At 44.1% G+C, this 17087-nt stretch overlaps 1 long non-coding RNA gene across 1 annotated transcript; it reads left to right on the top strand.

Moving 5' to 3' along the window:
- The first annotated feature begins 4817 nt into the window (after positions 1–4817).
- LOC116364481 (uncharacterized) lies at positions 4818–5923 on the top strand. The gene is made up of 2 exons (XR_004208011.1): positions 4818–5178; positions 5216–5923. It is a non-coding gene; the product is annotated as an uncharacterized LOC116364481 (long non-coding RNA).
- Positions 5924–17087: the final 11164 nt, after the last annotated feature.

Here is a 17087-nt window from a genome sequence, read left to right as displayed (position 1 = left end):
TAATCACTGATCATAATCTTGATGTGATTGGCCTGACTGAAACATGGCTTAAGCCTGATGAATTTACTGTTTTAAATGAGGCCTCACCTCCTGGCTACACTAGTGACCATATCCCCCGTGCATCCCGCAAAGGTGGAGGTGTTGCTAACATTTACGATAGCAAATTTCAATTTACAAAAAAAAAAATGACATTTTTGTCTTTTGAGCTTCTAGTCATGAAATCTATGCAGCCTACTCAATCACTTTTTATAGCTACTGTTTACAGGCCTCCTGGGCCATATACAGCGTTTCTCACTGAGTTCCCTGAATTCCTATCGGACCTTGTAGTCATAGCAGATAATATTCTAATCTTTGGTAACTTTAATATTCACATGGAAAAGTCCACAGACCCACTCCAAAAGGCTTTCGGAGCCATCATCGACTCAGTGGGTTTTGTCCAACATGTCTCTGGACCCACTCACTGTCACAGTCATACGCTGGACCTAGTTTTGTCCCATGGAATAAATGTGGTGGATCTTAATGTTTTTCCTCATAATCCTGGACTATCGGACCACCATTTTATTACGTTTGCAATTGCAACAAATAATCTGCTTAGACCCCAACCAAGGAACATCAAAAGTCGTGCTATAAATTCACAGACAACACAAAGATTCCTTGATGCCCTTCCAGACTCCCTCTGCCTACCCAAGGACGCCAGAGGACAAAAATCAGTTAACCACCTAACTGAGGATCTCAATTTAACCTTGCGCAATACCCTAGATGCAGTTGCACCCCTAAAAACTAAAAAAATGTCTCATAAGAAACTAGCTCCCTGGTACACAGAAAATACCCGAGCTCTGAAGCAAGCTTCCAGAAAATTGGAACGGAAATGGCGCCACACCAAACTGGAAGTCTTCCGACTAGCTTGGAAGGACGGTACCGTGCAGTACCGTAGAGCCCTTACTGCTGCTCGATCATCCTATTTTTCTAACTTAATTGAGGAAAATAAGAACAATCCGAAATTCCTTTTTAATACTGTCGCAAAGCTAACTAAAAAGCAGCATTCCCCAAGAGAGGATGACTTTCACTTTAGCAGTGATAAATTCATGAACTTCTTTGAGGAAAAGATTATGATTATTAGAAAGCAAATTACGGACTCCTCTTTAAACCTGCGTATTCCTCCAAACCTCAGTTGTCCTGAGTCTGCACAACTCTTCCAGGACCTAGGATCAAGAGAGACGCTCAAGTGTTTTAGTACTATATCTCTTGACACAATGATGAAAATAATCATGGCCTCTAAACCTTCAAGCTGCATACTGGACCCTATTCCAACTAAACTACTGAAAGAGCTGCTTCCTGTGCTTGGCCCTCCTATGTTGAACATAATAAACGGCTCTCTATCCACCGGATGTGTACCAAACTCACTAAAAGTGGCAGTAATAAAGCCTCTCTTGAAAAAGCCAAACCTTGACCCAGAAAATATAAAAAACTATCGGCCTATATCGAATCTTCCATTCCTCTCAAAAATTTTAGAGAAGGCTGTTGCGCAGCAACTCACTGCCTTCCTGAAGACAAACAATGTATACGAAATGCTTCAGTCTGGTTTTAGACCCCATCATAGCACTGAGACGGCACTTGTGAAGGTGGTAAATGACATTTTTATGGCATCGGACCGAGGCTCTGCATCTGTCCTCGTGCTCCTAGACCTTAGTGCTGCTTTTGATACCATCGATCACCACATTCTTTTGGAGAGATTGGAAACCCAAATTGGTCTACACGGACATGTTCTGGCCTGGTTTAGATCTTATCTGTCGGAAAGATATCAGTTTGTCTCTGTGAATGGTTTGTCCTCTGACAAATCAACTGTAAATTTCGGTGTTCCTCAAGGTTCCGTTTTAGGACCACTATTGTTTTCACTATATATTTTACCTCTTGGGGATGTTATTCGAAAACATAATGTAAACTTTCACTGCTATGCGGATGACACACAGCTGTACATTTCAATGAAACATGGTGAAGCCCCAAAATTGCCCTCGCTAGAAGCATGTGTTTCAGACATAAGGAAGTGGATGGCTGCAAACTTTCTACTATTAAACTCGGACAAAACAGAGATGCTTGTTCTAGGTCCCAAGAAACAAAGAGATCTTCTGTTGAATCTGACAATTAATCTTAATGGTTGTACAGTCGTCTCAAATAAAACTGTGAAGGACCTCGGCGTTACTCTGGACCCTGATCTCTCTTTTGAAGAACATATCAAGACCATTTCAAGGACAGCTTTTTTCCATCTACGTAACATTGCAAAAATCAGAAACTTTCTGTACATTTATTGAGTTTCTATTTCCCAAATTAACTCAAAGGATATCAGAATATCGATTTTACAACAGCCGCTAATGAACCCGTTTCCTCTATCAGTCTCATAATCTGATCGTTGTATAGCCCTTGAATCTGCACGGACCCGGGTCCCACTAATGAATTATTTACTAAAAACTAAAATGATGATACACATAGACAAAACACATTATAGGCTATTGATTAGAACTTAGTATAACGGGCCAACACACTATGGCGCGTGTTACCCACAATGGGGATTTCAAAAGAGAGAGAAAAAGAAGTACACAAGAGAAATATACATTTGGGTGAATTTGTCAGCTATGCTATTCTAACCCTAGCCTTGCCTCAAACTGCCACTTTTATGGGTCAGAATATAATGATGTAATTACGTAGGGGGGTGATCTCCGGGGATTCTCTGCGTGGACTGTTCCGTTGTTCGATGACGCACTTCTCCTGCGCACCTCGTTGCTCGTCCTCCCGGTGTCCGTGTCCCTTAGGAGTCTGTCCCCCCCCCTTTTCTCTGGAAGGGGTCTTCTGAGGACAGACAGCTCTGTAGCTCAGAGCTCACAGCATAGGAATGAAACGCTTTAGATACCACGATTCGATGGGAGATGGAGGCTAGGTGGTTCGACTTGAATTCACCCGCTTAGACACAGCTACTCATCCGTAGCTTGGGTAGAAAGGATTTCTTTGTCCTCAAACTTGCGTTGCGTTCTGGGTTGGTTGACTTTTTCAGACCCTTTCAGCAACTCTTGCCTAACATTGCTTGTTGTAAACACCAGGTTGTTTCAGTTTTAGGGCACACAAAAACAGTATTTCACTCCAGCTCAAGCAGTTTGAGGAGCAGCCAGCCTCTCACTGCCCGACAGGTGATCGTCCGACAAAACTCTGGATGGGCTCTCCAACCTTGTTCCTGCAGCTACCCAGTGCTTCATTTTGGAAACCAAGTGAAATCTTTTCGGAAACATCGACAGAAACATGTTTTCGTAACGAAACATACTTCACTAAACTGTTGACAGCCCCTCTGTGTGCTCCAGAAAGGAATAAAGGAGAGAGAGGAGGAGATGGAAACGCACAGTGGTGAGATACTGTATTATGGATAGCTAAAGGTAATGGGGCACCCAATTCATTATTCAAATATTAAACATTCCCTATTACTAGGCTATTCAAAATGAAATACAAATTCACTAATTGTAGGCTAACTGTAAGCCACCCTGCTCAATCAATGAATCAAACGCATGGCCTAGGGCTTTACGTTCTCTGCCAGACTCATGGATATAAATGTTGGAGTGTAGCATAAGGTAACCAGTCCACCAGTATGCACAGTAATACAGTCCACACTCAAAGGCCGTTACTAGAATGTGTTTAATCTTGGAGTATAGGCTAGACCAATTATGTACCAAAGACATCTTAAATCAGTTTGATGTTTTTCTGCCATGCATGCTGTAGGATGGGTAATGCCATAAGGATGGCTTGGGCTCATAAGCCTGTGCATAAACTGGAATATACATATGGGTCATCACTTTAGAAAGCACTGTCCATTTTGTTGTATTAGGCTTTGAAACAACATCCACAGCAACCATGTTTTACACTGTTTTAACCTGACTTTTAAAAGTAAGATAGACCTACTCTTTTGAGGATAAGTGTTTCATGTGATTTTCCATGGCATTTGCAATAATATCAGAGTGGTTGGAGGGACAATAGAGCCCTGAGTACCAGGCCATTAAGACCTGACGGAGGGACGATAGAGTCCTGAGTACCAGGTCATTAAGACCTGATGGAGGGACAATAGAGCCCTGAGTACCAGGCCATTAAGACCTGATGGAGGGACAATAGAGCCCTGAGTACCAGGCCATTAAGACCTGATGGAGGGACAATAGAGCCCTGAGTACCAGGCCATTAAGACCTGATGGAGGGACGATAGAGTCCTGAGTACCAGGTCATTAAGACCTGATGGAGGGACAATAGAGCCCTGAGTACCAGGCCATTAAGACCTGATGGAGGGACGATAGAGCCCTGAGTACCAGGCCATTAAGACCTGATGGAGGGACAATAGAGCCCTGAGTACCAGGCCATTAAGACCTGATGGAGGGACAATAGAGCCCTGAGTACCAGGCCATTAAGACCGGATGGAGTGACTATAGAGCCCTGAGTACCAGGCCGTTAGGACCTGATGGAGGGACAATAGAGCCCTGAGTACCAGGCCATTAGTACCTGATGGAGGGACAATAGAGCCCTGAGTACCAGGCCATTAAGACCTGATGGAGGGACAATAGAGCCCTGAGTACCAGGCCATTAAGACCTGATGGAGGGACAATAGAGCCCTGAGTACCAGGCCATTAGTACCTGATGGAGGGACAATAGAGCCCTGAGTACCAGGCCATTAAGACCTGATGGAGGGACAATAGAGCCCTGAGTACCAGGCCATTAAGACCTGATGGAGGGACAATAGAGCCCTGAGTACCAGGCCATTAAGACCTGATGGAGGGACAATAGAGCCCTGAGTACCAGGCCATTAAGACCTGATGGAGGGACAATAGAGCCCTGAGTACCAGGCCATTAGGACATGATGGAGGGACGATAGAGCCCTGAGTACCAGGCCATTAAGACCTGATGGTAGTGAGCTAGTGTTTTGTGTACTACATCATCCATTTAGTATGATGTGTTTATTTTTTGTTGCAATTCCATCCTGGACTGCATCTTCAAGGAATTACAGTGAAATTCCAATTCTCTACTATGCTTTTTGATAAGGACAATTTGGAATTGGAATTTGGTTTACTTTTTGAATTGCCTGGAATTTAAATGTAATGGACACCAACCCTGTGGTGAACACAGCTCTGGTTTGAAGGGGAACCCTGAGCTGACCAGGTTCATTAAGGTTGAAGGGGAACCCTGGGCTGACCAGGTTCATTAAGGTTGAAGGGGAACCCTGGGCTGACCAGGTTCATTAAGGTTGAAGGGGAACCCTGGCCTGACCAGGTTCATTAAGGTTGAAGGGGAACCCTGGGCTGACCAGGTTCATTAAGGTTGAAGGGGAACCCTGGCCTGACCAGGTTCATTAAGGTTGAAGGGGAACCCTGGGCTGACCAGGTTCATTAAGGTTGAAGGGGAACCCTGGGCTGACCAGGTTCATTAAGGTTGAAGGGGGATCCTGGGCTGACCAGGTTCATTAAGGTTGAAGGGGAACCCTGGGCTGACCAGGTTCATTAAGGTTGAAGGGGGATCCTGGGCTGACCAGGTTCATTAAGGTTGAAGGGGAACCCTGGGCTGACCAGGTTCATTAAGGTTGAAGGGGGATCCTGGGCTGACCAGGTTCATTAAGGTTGAATGGGGCAGTGGGGTGTTGGCTCGCGTTAGAAGGTGATAAATACACCAAAAGCTCATGGCACTTTGCAGGAAATCTTTTAAAACAAAAAGCATTGAAATGTGAAAATAGCATCTTCCTGTATTTTAAACATGTCAGACTTTTAGATGTCCCAAATGCTTCAATTTATTTTACCTTTTTTCAAAATGCATACATTTATATTTAACAATGTTACGTTCTGTATATAACTTGTAAAATATGACATGATTGTATGTTCATTGTAAATACATTAAATACTATTTTAGTTTTTACTATGCCCTGTTGGTCCTCCTTACTGCAACACAGTATTTATAGGCTGCTGTCTGTTGATGTTCTATTACAGTATTATACTAGAAATAATATATTAAGTTCCTGTTGACAAATATTTTATATTGAACAATATATTGTTATTGTTCAATAAAAAGAGAAGTTTCTGTTTATGACATACAGTATGTTCCCTTCCTGTCCGGCAGATGGCATTGTTGGGCATATGAAAGGAGCTCTTCCATCCATCCCCTCTTACAGTCAACCTCTTACAGTCATACTAAGGTCGGGATTCAATCCCATGGCCCCTTTTCGGCTATGCACCATTTAAAATAAATGTTACCACGGTAACATTACCATGATTCAATTCAAAGCAAACACTATCTATCAGACAAGATAGATAATGACATTATAATATCATAGACAGATAATGACAGTATAATAACGTTCACCTTTATTTAACCAGGTAAGCTAGTTGAGAACAAGTTCTCATTTACAACTGATACCTGGCAAAGATAAAGCAAAGCAGTGCGACACAAACAACAACACAGAGTTACACATGGAATAAACAAGTGTACAGTCCAAATTAAAATATATATAATATAGATTGATAATGACATAATAACAAATATATATAAATATTGACAGTTTAATAACATAGATAGATAATGACATTATAATGGCATAAGTAGATCATGACATGACATAATAATATAGATTGACAATGACATAATAACATAGATAATGACATTATAATGGCATAAGTAGATCATGACATGACATAATAATATAGATTGACAATGACATAATAACATAGATAATGACATTATAATGGCATAAGTAGATCATGACATGACATAATAATATAGATTGACAATGACATAATAACATAGATAATGACATTATAATGGCATAAGTAGATCATGACATGACATAATAATATAGATTGACAATGACATAATAACATAGATAATGACATTATAATGGCATAAGTAGATCATGACATGACATAATAATATAGATTGACAATGACATAATAACATAGATAATGACATTATAATGGCATAAGTAGATCATGACATGACATAATAATATAGATTGACAATGACATAATAACATAGATAATGACATTGTAATAATCTAAATAGATAATGACATATTATACCATAGATTGATATTGACATAATAACAGATTGATAATGACAATATAGTAACATAGATATATAATGGCATGTTATAATAACAGATAGATAATGACATTATAATAATATAGATAATGACATTATAATAACAGATAGATAATGACATTATAATAATATAGATCATGACATGAGATTATGGCTTAGGGTGGTCTAGCGGTTTAACCCGCTGCCTCCTCTTGACATACACTGCTGCAGCTATAACTAGATAATGACATTATAATAATATAGATCATGACATGAGATTATGGCTTAGGGTGGTCTAGCGGTTTAACCCGCTGCCTCCTCTTGACATACACTGCTGCAGCTATAACTAGCAATGCAAATGCATTTCTGATTTGAATAATATTACTACACAGATCATACATGTAACGTTAGCTAGAGAACAGTACGCTTTAACCTGCAATGAAAATTACTTTCTGACCAAATTAGAAACTTGGAATATGTGAAAATGTAGCTAGACTCTTACCCGTATATATGGGTGAACGCTTCACGGCAGACTGGAAATATTTAACTCTGTTCTGTTTGTAGCTACATCTAGTTTGGCAGCGTTGTGTCAAGTCACTCTGGTTCACACAGACTGGAAATATTTAACTCTGTTCTGTTTGTAGCTACATCTGGTTTGGCAGCGTTGTGTCAAGTCACTCTGGTTCACACTGACCGGGGCGTGTACAGAAAGTAGCCAATCACTTTTTCCAAATGATCTGTTGATAGCGCCTGCTAAATTCAGGGCATCAAAGTAGCAACACTTTTGTAGTTCTCGATGGCTAACGTTAGTCCTTTCTACCGTGCTGTTTTTGAAAGATATATCAACACATACTGAGCAGCAGACGTTATAGACAGAAGCATGCAACATTGCAGACCAATCCAAACTCTTCTCCCTGCAAATCCAGCTCATCCAATATCTCAGCCAAACATGGCTAGCGGGAAGGTTCCTGCCTTTTTCCGTGGCTAAACCAACTAGGCTTGTATTTTTAACAATTTTATTTGTATTTATGCCTGTCGGAACATTGTTAATTAAATGACATTGAACCAACATCGGATATATGTTGAATTGGGTCACTCATTCTAATTCTAGAGGGTTTAGGCTAGATTCATTCTGGAACAGTGGAAGGGCCGCAATCTAGCACGATTGAAATTTAAATGTAATTTCTGATTGAGTTAACAGCCTTATTCTAAAATGGATAAAATAAAACATGTTCTCATCAATCTACATGCAATATCCCATAATGACAAAGCCAAAACAGGGTTTTAGACATTTCTGCAATTAAAAAAATAAAACTGAAATACCTTATTTACATAAGTATTCAGACCCTCTGGAAAATGACTATTCAGAGCAATTTTGACATTGAAGTTCCTGGTCTGAAAACATCACCACATTGTTAAGACTATATCCAGTTCCTGGTCTGAAAACATCACCACATTGTTAAGACTATATCCAGTTCCTGGTCTGAAAACATCACCACATTGTTAAGACTATATCCAGTTCCTGGTCTGAAAACATCACCACATTGTTAAGACTATATCCAGTTCCTGGTCTGAAAACATCACCACATTGTTAAGACTATATCCAGTTCCTGGTCTGAAAACATCACCACATTGTTAAGACTATATCCAGTTCCTGGTCTGAAAACATCACCACATTGTTAAGACTATATCCAGTTCCTGGTCTGAAAACATCACCACATTGTTAAGACTATATCCAGTTCCTGGCCTGAAAACATCACCACATTGTTAAGACTATATCCAGTTCCTGGTCTGAAAACATCACCACATTGTTAAGACTATATCCAGTTCCTGGCCTGAAAACATCACCACATTGTTAAGACTATATCCAGTTCCTGGTCTGAAAACATCACCACATTGTTAAGACTATATCCAGTTCCTGGTCTGAAAACATCACCACATTGTTAAGACTATATCCAGTTCCTGGTCTGAAAACATCACCACATTGTTAAGACTATATCCAGTTCCTGGTCTGAAAACATCACCACATTGTTAAGACTATATCCAGTTCCTGGTCTGAAAACATCACCACATTGTTAAGACTATATCCAGTTCCTGGTCTGAAAACATCACCACATTGTTAAGACTATATCCAGTTCCTGGCCTGAAAACATCACCACATTGTTAAGCTGAAAACATCACCACATTGTTAAGACTATATCCAGTTCCTGGCCTACCATGTGTTGAAAACAGAGCCACAGACAAAACATCACCACATTTTATTGAACCCTTATTTTACCAGGTAAGTTAACTGAAAACATATTTTACAGCAGCGACCTGGGGAATAGTTACAGAGGAGAGGAGGGGGGATGAATGAGCCAATTGGAAACTGGGGATTGTATTAGGGCCAGATTGGGAATTTTGTCAGGACCCCCTTTTAAGTCCGATCCAAAAGACGGCACCCTACACAGGGCAATGGGGCATTGGGATATATTTTTTTAGACCAGAGGAAAGGGTGCCTCCTACTGGCCCCCCAACTCCACTTCCAGCAGCATCTGGTCTCCCATCAAGGGACCAACCAGGACCGAGTAAAGAACATGAACACTGTGAAAGCTCCCAATTCCCTGCTTTATTGACGTTTCCATCTGAAAAGGATCTTCGTCAGGTCAAACAAACCAACCAGGACCGACCCTGCTTAGCGTCTGAGGCAGGCCAGCAGTGGGACGCAATAAATCACTATTTACAAATACTTTATTTCCAACTGTATTTCACAGGCAATGTCACGACTTCTACCGAAGGTAACTCCTCTCCCTGTTCGGGCGGCGCTCGGCGTCGCCGGTCTACTAGCCGCTACCACTCCCTTTTTCTGGTTCCTGTTACCTGCCGTAATTCGTGCAGGATTAGATTTGTGTGTATTGCGCTCGATTGTATTTGATGTTTGTTGTTTTTTCGCTATTACGCACGTGTATGTAAAGTGTCGGAACTGTGTTTGTTCCTCCGTGTGTTTGCACGAGTTTCTGATTATTCGAGAGCGTAGTTTTGGGATTTTTTTCTGTGCCGTTTTGTATTGGTGGACTATATTATTAAACACGCTTCTCAGACATCCCTGCTCTCCTGCGCCTGACTCCTACACCTCTCACCAAGACGCATGTTATCACAGGCAAATCCATCATAGAAAACATCACAGACGCCATCCTACGGGAGCAGAAAGACTATCTGCGTGATCAGCCATCGATACCAGGGTATTAAAAGTACTGATGAGGTGCTGACCTGTTGCACCCTCTACAACCACTGGGATTATTATTATTTGACCTTGCTGGTCATCTATGAACGTTTATAACAGCACATGGCCAAGATGTTCAATCTCAACCCGGCAAAACCAGAAGAAGACTGGCCACCCCTCAGAGCCTGGTTCCTCTCTAGGTTTTTTCCTGCCTTTCTAGGCCTTACTAGGAAGTTTTACCTAGCCACCGTGCTTCTACATCTGCATTGCTTTCTGTTTTGTGTTTTAGGCTGGGTTTCTATACAGCGCTTTGTGACATTTATTTATTGATTGATTAAAAAAGATTCCGTCATGTAGAATTGCATGAAATGAGTTTATAAAAATGCCACATGTTTCCTGGACCCCAGGCTACAAACAAATCCCCATGTGTGCAACTTCTGCAAGCGCCTGTACACAACTACTCTATGCCACTACGCTAAAGCAATGATAATAATGCTTTATTATAAAGGAGATTACCTCAGAGTCACACTCACTTTTTGTTCCGGCACCTCCCGATTTACAAATTAAGCACTGAGTAAAAGTATGGATACCTTAATAGAAAATGATTAAAGTAATTATGAAAGTCACCCAGTAAAATCCTACTTGACTAAAAGACTAAAAGTATTTTGTTGAAATAAACTTAAGTATCAAAAGTAAATGTATGAATAATTTTAAATTCCTTAGTTTAAGCAAACCAGACGGCAACATTCTCTTGGTTTTTAAATTTAAGGATAACCAGGGACACGCTTCAACACTCAGACATACTTTACAGATGAAGCATGTGTGTTCAGTGAGTCCGCCAGATCAGAGGCAGTAGGGATGACCAGGGATGTCCTCCAGATCAGAGGCAGTAGGGATGACCAGGGATGTCCTCCAGATCAGAGGCAGTAGGGATGACCAGGGATGTTCTCTGTTTAGTGAGTCCGCCAGATCAGAGGCAGTAGGGATGACCAGGGATGTTCTCTGTTTAATGAGTCCGCCAGATCAGAGGCAGTAGGGATGACCAGGGATGTTCTCTGTTTAGTGAGTCCTCCAGATCAGAGGCAGTAGGGATGACCAGGGATGTTCTCTGTTTAATGAGTCCGCCAGATCAGAGGCAGTGGGGATAACCAGGGATGTTCTCTGTTTAGTGAGTCCTCCAGATCAGAGGCAGTAGGGATGACCAGGGATGTTCTCTGTTTAGTGAGTCAGAGGCAGTAGTGATGACCAGGGATGTTCTCTGTTTAGTGAGTCCTCCAGATCAGAGGCAGTGGGGATGACTAGGGATGTTATCTGTTTAGTGAGTCCTCCAGATCAGAGGCAGTAGGGATGACCAGGGATGTTCTCTGTTTAGTGAGTCCTCCAGATCAGAGGCAGTAGGGATGACCAGGGATGTTCTCTGTTTAGTGAGTCAGAGGCAGTAGTGATGACCAGGGATGTTCTCTGTTTAGTGAGTCAGAGGCAGTAGTGATGACCAGGGATGTTCTCTGTTTAGTGAGTCAGAGGCAGTAGTGATGACCAGGGATGTTCTCTGTTTAGTGAGTCTGCCAGATCAGAGGCAGTAGTGATGACCAGGGATGTTCTCTGTTTAGTGAGTCAGAGGCAGTAGTGATGACCAGGGATGTTCTCTGTTTAGTGAGTCCGCCAGATCAGAGGCAGTAGTGATGACCAGGGATGTTCTCTGTTTAGTGAGTCCGCCAGATCAGAGGCAGTAGTGATGACCAGGGATGTTCTCTGTTTAGTGAGTCCGCCAGATCAGAGGCAGTAGTGATGACCAGGGATGTTCTCTGTTTAGTGAGTCAGAGGCAGTGGGGATGACCAGGGATGTTCTCTGTTTAGTGAGTCAGAGGCAGTGTGGATGACCAGGGATGTTCTCTGTTTAGTGAGTCAGAGGCAGTGGGGATGACCAGGGATGTTCTCTGTTTAGTGAGTCAGAGGCAGTGGGGATGACCAGGGATGTTCTCTGTTTAGTGAGTCCTCCAGATCAGAGGCAGTAGGGATGACCAGGGATGTTCTCTGTTTAATGAGTCCGCCAGATCAGAGGCAGTGGGGATGACCAGGGATGTTCTCTGTTTAATGAGTCAGAGGCAGTGGGGATGACCAGGGATGTTCTCTGTTTAGTGAGTCCTCCAGATCAGAGGCAGTGGGGATGACCAGGGATGTTCTCTGTTTAGTGAGTCAGAGGCAGTAGTGATGACCAGGGATGTTCTCTGTTTAGTGAGTCCTCCAGATCAGAGGCAGTGGGGATGACCAGGGATGTTCTCTGTTTAGTGAGTCAGAGGCAGTAGGGATGACCAGGGATGTTCTCTGTTTAGTGAGTCAGAGGCAGTAGTGATGACCAGGGATGTTCTCTGTTTAGTGAGTCCTCCAGATCAGAGGCAGTAGTGATGACCAGGGATGTTATCTGTTTAGTGAGTCCTCCAGATCAGAGGCAGTGGGGATGACTAGGGATGTTATCTGTTTAGTGAGTCAGAGGCAGTAGTGATGACCAGGGATGTTCTCTGTTTAGTGAGTCCTCCAGATCAGAGGCAGTGGGGATGACTAGGGATGTTATCTTAATAAGTGTGTGAATTAGACCATTTTCCTTTCAACAGAGTACTTTCGAGTATCAGTGAAAAAGTATGGAGAAAATAGTGCATTATTTTCTTTAGGAAAGTAAAAGTTAATATATATAAATAATAATATAAAGTACAGATAGCCCTAAAAAATGACTAAAGTGCTTTGAAGTATTTTTACTGAAGTACTTTACACCACTGAATTTAGGTTCCGGATTCCGAAAATTCTGCCAACCCCTCCAAAGACATGTGATCAATGCGTTGATATTTCCTTAGATACTGTCTTGGCCTAATTCCAATACTCCAAAGTACACAGCAAATCAAATCAAATTTATTTATATAGCCCTTCGTACATCAGCTGATATCTCAAAGTGCTGTACAGAAACCCAGCCTAAAACCCCAAACAGCAAGCAGGTGTAGAAGCACGGTGGCTAGGAAAAACTCCCTAGAAAGGCCAAAACCTAGGAAGAAACCTAGAGAGGAACCAGGCTATGTGGGGTGGCCAGTCCTCTTCTGGCCACCCCACCCAAATGAGTTATTGTTATTGTCACCATAAAAGCTGAATGGAGTCATTTTCCAGATGGAGTTATAATGCTCTTTCACACGCGCACCGGTCTGATTTACTGTTCTGCCTGCTGCTATGGACAACTGACCTGTTTACCAGACTACCTTGTCCTGGACCTATTTACCAGACTACCTTGTCCTGGACCTGTTTACCAGACTACCTTGTCCTGGACCTGTTTACCAGACTACCTTGTCCCAGACCTGTTTACCAGACTACCTTGTCCTGGACCTGTTTACCAGACTACCTTGTCCTGGACCTGTTTACCAGACTACCTTGTCCTGGACCTGTTTACCAGACTACCTTGTCCTGGACCTGTTTACCAGACTACCTTGTCCTGGACCTGTTTACCAGACTACCTTGTCCTGGACCTGTTTACCAGACTACCTTGTCCTGGACCTGTTTACCAGACTACCTTGTCCTGGACCTGTTTACCAGACTACCTTGTCCTGGACCTGTTTACCAGACTACCTTGTCCTGGACCTGTTTACCAGACTACCTTGTCCCGGACCTGTTTACCAGAACGATGTATTAGAATGATGTGATATACAACATAATGTATTAGAATGATGGTTTCTTTATTATTTGGTGAGGTCAGGGTTTGACAAGGGTGGTTGGTTTCGTTTTTCCATTGTCTAGAGGTTGTCTAGTCTAGGTGTTTATATGTGTATGGTTACCTACACATTTTGGACGGAGCAGGACCCTGGATGCAGGCAGAGTCGTCGCCTAGGAGCAAGAGAGGACAGCAACGACGTCGGGGAGGTAGGCCACAGAAACCCAAAGACATTTTTTGGGGGGGCACATGGAGCAGTCGGCGAAGTTGAGGGGTGAGTCAGAGATTGTCGAGGAGATTGGACAGATTGGAGGAGAGTGAACGGAGGGGAGATTATGAGACCTTCGAGGAGTTGTTGATTAAATTGGAGGAGAGTGAAGAGAGAGAGCTGTTGGTTTGGCGTAGTATGCACGGCATTCACCCTGAGGAGCGTGTTAGCTGTCCGATGCCACCTGTGTCAGTTCCTCATACTCATCCTAAAACATGTGTTAAAGTTTCGGGAACAATTGATGCTGGCTATACACACCAGGTCTCCAGTGTACCTTCACAACCCGGTGTGTCCTGTTCCTACTCCTCGCACTCTTCCTCCAGTGCGCCTCCAGTGTCCAGTACGCCCTGTTCCTCCTCCCCGCACTCGCCCTGAGGTGCGTGTCACCAGCCCGGTACCACCAGTACCGGCACTACGCATCAGGCCTCCAGTGCGCCTCCAGGGTCCAGTACGCCCTGTTCCTGCTCATCGCACTCGCCCTGATGTGCATGTTCCCAGCCCGGTACCACTAGTGCCGGGACCACGCACCAGGCATAGAGTGCGCCTCGGCAGTCCAGAGCTTCCGGCGACAGTACCCATTCCAGAGCGTCCGGCGACAGTACCCAGTCCAGAGCGTCCGGCGACAGTACCCAGTCCAGAGCGTCCGGCGACAGTACCCAGTCCAGAGCGTCCGGCCACAGTACCCAGTCCAGAGCGTCCGGCCACAGTACCCAGTCCAGAGCGTCCGGCCACAGTACCCAGTCCAGAGCGTCCGGCGACAGTACCCAGTCCAGAGTGTCCGGCGACAGTATCCAGTCCAGAGCGTCCGGCTACAGTACCCAGTCCAAAGCTTCCGGCGACAGTACCCAGTCCAGAGCGTCCGGCGACAGTACCCAGTCCAAAGCTTCCGGCCACAGTGCCCAGTCCAGAGCGTCAGGGGACAGTACCCAGTCCAGAACCTCCAACGACGGGCCACAGTCCGGAACCTCCAACGACGGGCCACAGTCCGGAACCTCCAACGACGGGCCACAGTCCGGAACCTCCAACGACGGGCCACAGTCCGGGACCTACAACGAAGGGCCCCAGTCCGGAACCTCCAACGACGGGCCCCAGTCCAGAACATCCGGCGAGGGTCCCCAGCCTATGGTGAGGATCCGCAGTCCTGACGTCCTGACCTTAGTTGTCTTTGTTTTCTTTATTATTTGGTTAGGTCAGGGTGTGACAAGGGTGCTTTGTTTAGTTTTTCCATTGTCTAGGGGTTTTATCTAGTCTAGGTGTTTATATGTCTATGGTTACCTTGATTGGTTCTCAATCAGAGGCAGCTGTTTATCGTTGTCTCTGATTGGGAACCATATTCAGGTAGCCATATTCCTTGGTTATTTTGTGGGTTGTTATTCTATATTTAGTTGCCTGTTCTGCATTAGCCATCTTGCTTCATGGTTTGTTTTGTTGTTTTGTTGTTCAGTGTTTGTTCTTCTATTAAATAAGTATGTTCGCTTACCACGCTGCGCCTTGGTCTCCTCTTTATGACGACCATGACACTAGAAGTTAACCGGTGTGCTCAGAAACAGAGGTAATACGTTTATCAATACATATCCCCAGCTTGATAGGGAGGAAATGACACATCGTCCCTCTGTGTCCCAAAGTCACAGGAGCCATGAAGCTGGCAGCACTTGGTGGACCCCATGGGCTGGTTCTGCATCAGTGTGGTGATCGCCATCACGACTCTACAACTCCTTCTTCGTCACCAAGTTGGTGCTACCGCCCCATTTCCATGAGGGGTATATCCCCTGGGCCTTGGTTGTCACTGAGTATTAATCCCACAGACCAGCTGTCTGCTTCATCAATGACTTTGACTGCTATAGTCACCCTGTACCTCTCCTCCTAGGTTACTACCGAACTTGTTTTTGTGTGGATTCCCTGATGCGGTTAGCTTTTAACAGCTGGGACCCTGCTATTTCTTGTCCCGGAATCCAGCTTGACAGACAGGTTGAAGCCTGCTTCACAGACAGGTTGAAACCTGCTTCACATACCGGTTGAAGCCTGCTTCACAGACCGGTTGAAGCCTGCTTGACAGACAGGTTGAGGCCTGCTTGACAGACAGGTTGAGGCCTCCTTCACAGACAGGTTGAAGCCTCCTTCACAGACAGGTTGAAGCCTGCTTGACAGACAGGTTGAAGCCTGCTTGACAGACAGGTTGAAGCCTGCTTGACAGATAGGTTGAAGCCTGCTTGACAGACAGGTTGAAGCCTGCTTGACAGACAGGTTGAATCTTGCTTCACAGACAGGTTGAAGCCTGCTTGACAGAGCTGCTTAGCTGCTAGCCATCAATGTAAAAAAGTTAGTCCCAGATGAGTTTTCCAATGGAGCTCTCTTTGTCTGGAGAAATACATGAAAAGTTCCAAATCAGCAGGAGCTGTATCTACTAGGCTTTGTTTCAGGATAAACTGATCACTCACAGTTCCAATGCGGCAATTGTTTGCTTGCAGAGGATTATAGGTTTGAGGTTGTTTCCGTGATCACGCATGTCGCCAGCCTACGTAAGAAACTGGGAGAAATGCAGAGTGGAATGTTTACCTTTTCTACGCCGGTGGCTGGACGCTTGTTGGATGCATCTTCGCCTTATTGTTTGTCGTTATCCGACTGGCTGGTGTTGCCCGGCGCTCCCCCATCTGATAGCGGAGTCGAAGGTGCACAGCAAGAGGAGCATGGCAATGAACAATGGTCGCATGTAACGAGCCTTGGAAGCCAAAGACAGTGGCCTCCCGCAAAGCAGTCTACACTCCCAACGAGAGACCCGGAACAGATACAAACTACGAATAGTTTCGCTGTCCTGGAGCCTGATCTTCCTATACCTTCATCGCTGT

This window comes from Oncorhynchus kisutch, unplaced genomic scaffold (genome assembly GCF_002021735.2).
Source record: "Oncorhynchus kisutch isolate 150728-3 unplaced genomic scaffold, Okis_V2 scaffold1094, whole genome shotgun sequence".
NCBI lineage: Eukaryota > Metazoa > Chordata > Actinopteri > Salmoniformes > Salmonidae > Oncorhynchus > Oncorhynchus kisutch.
This window is presented reverse-complemented; position numbering and strand designations above follow the sequence as displayed.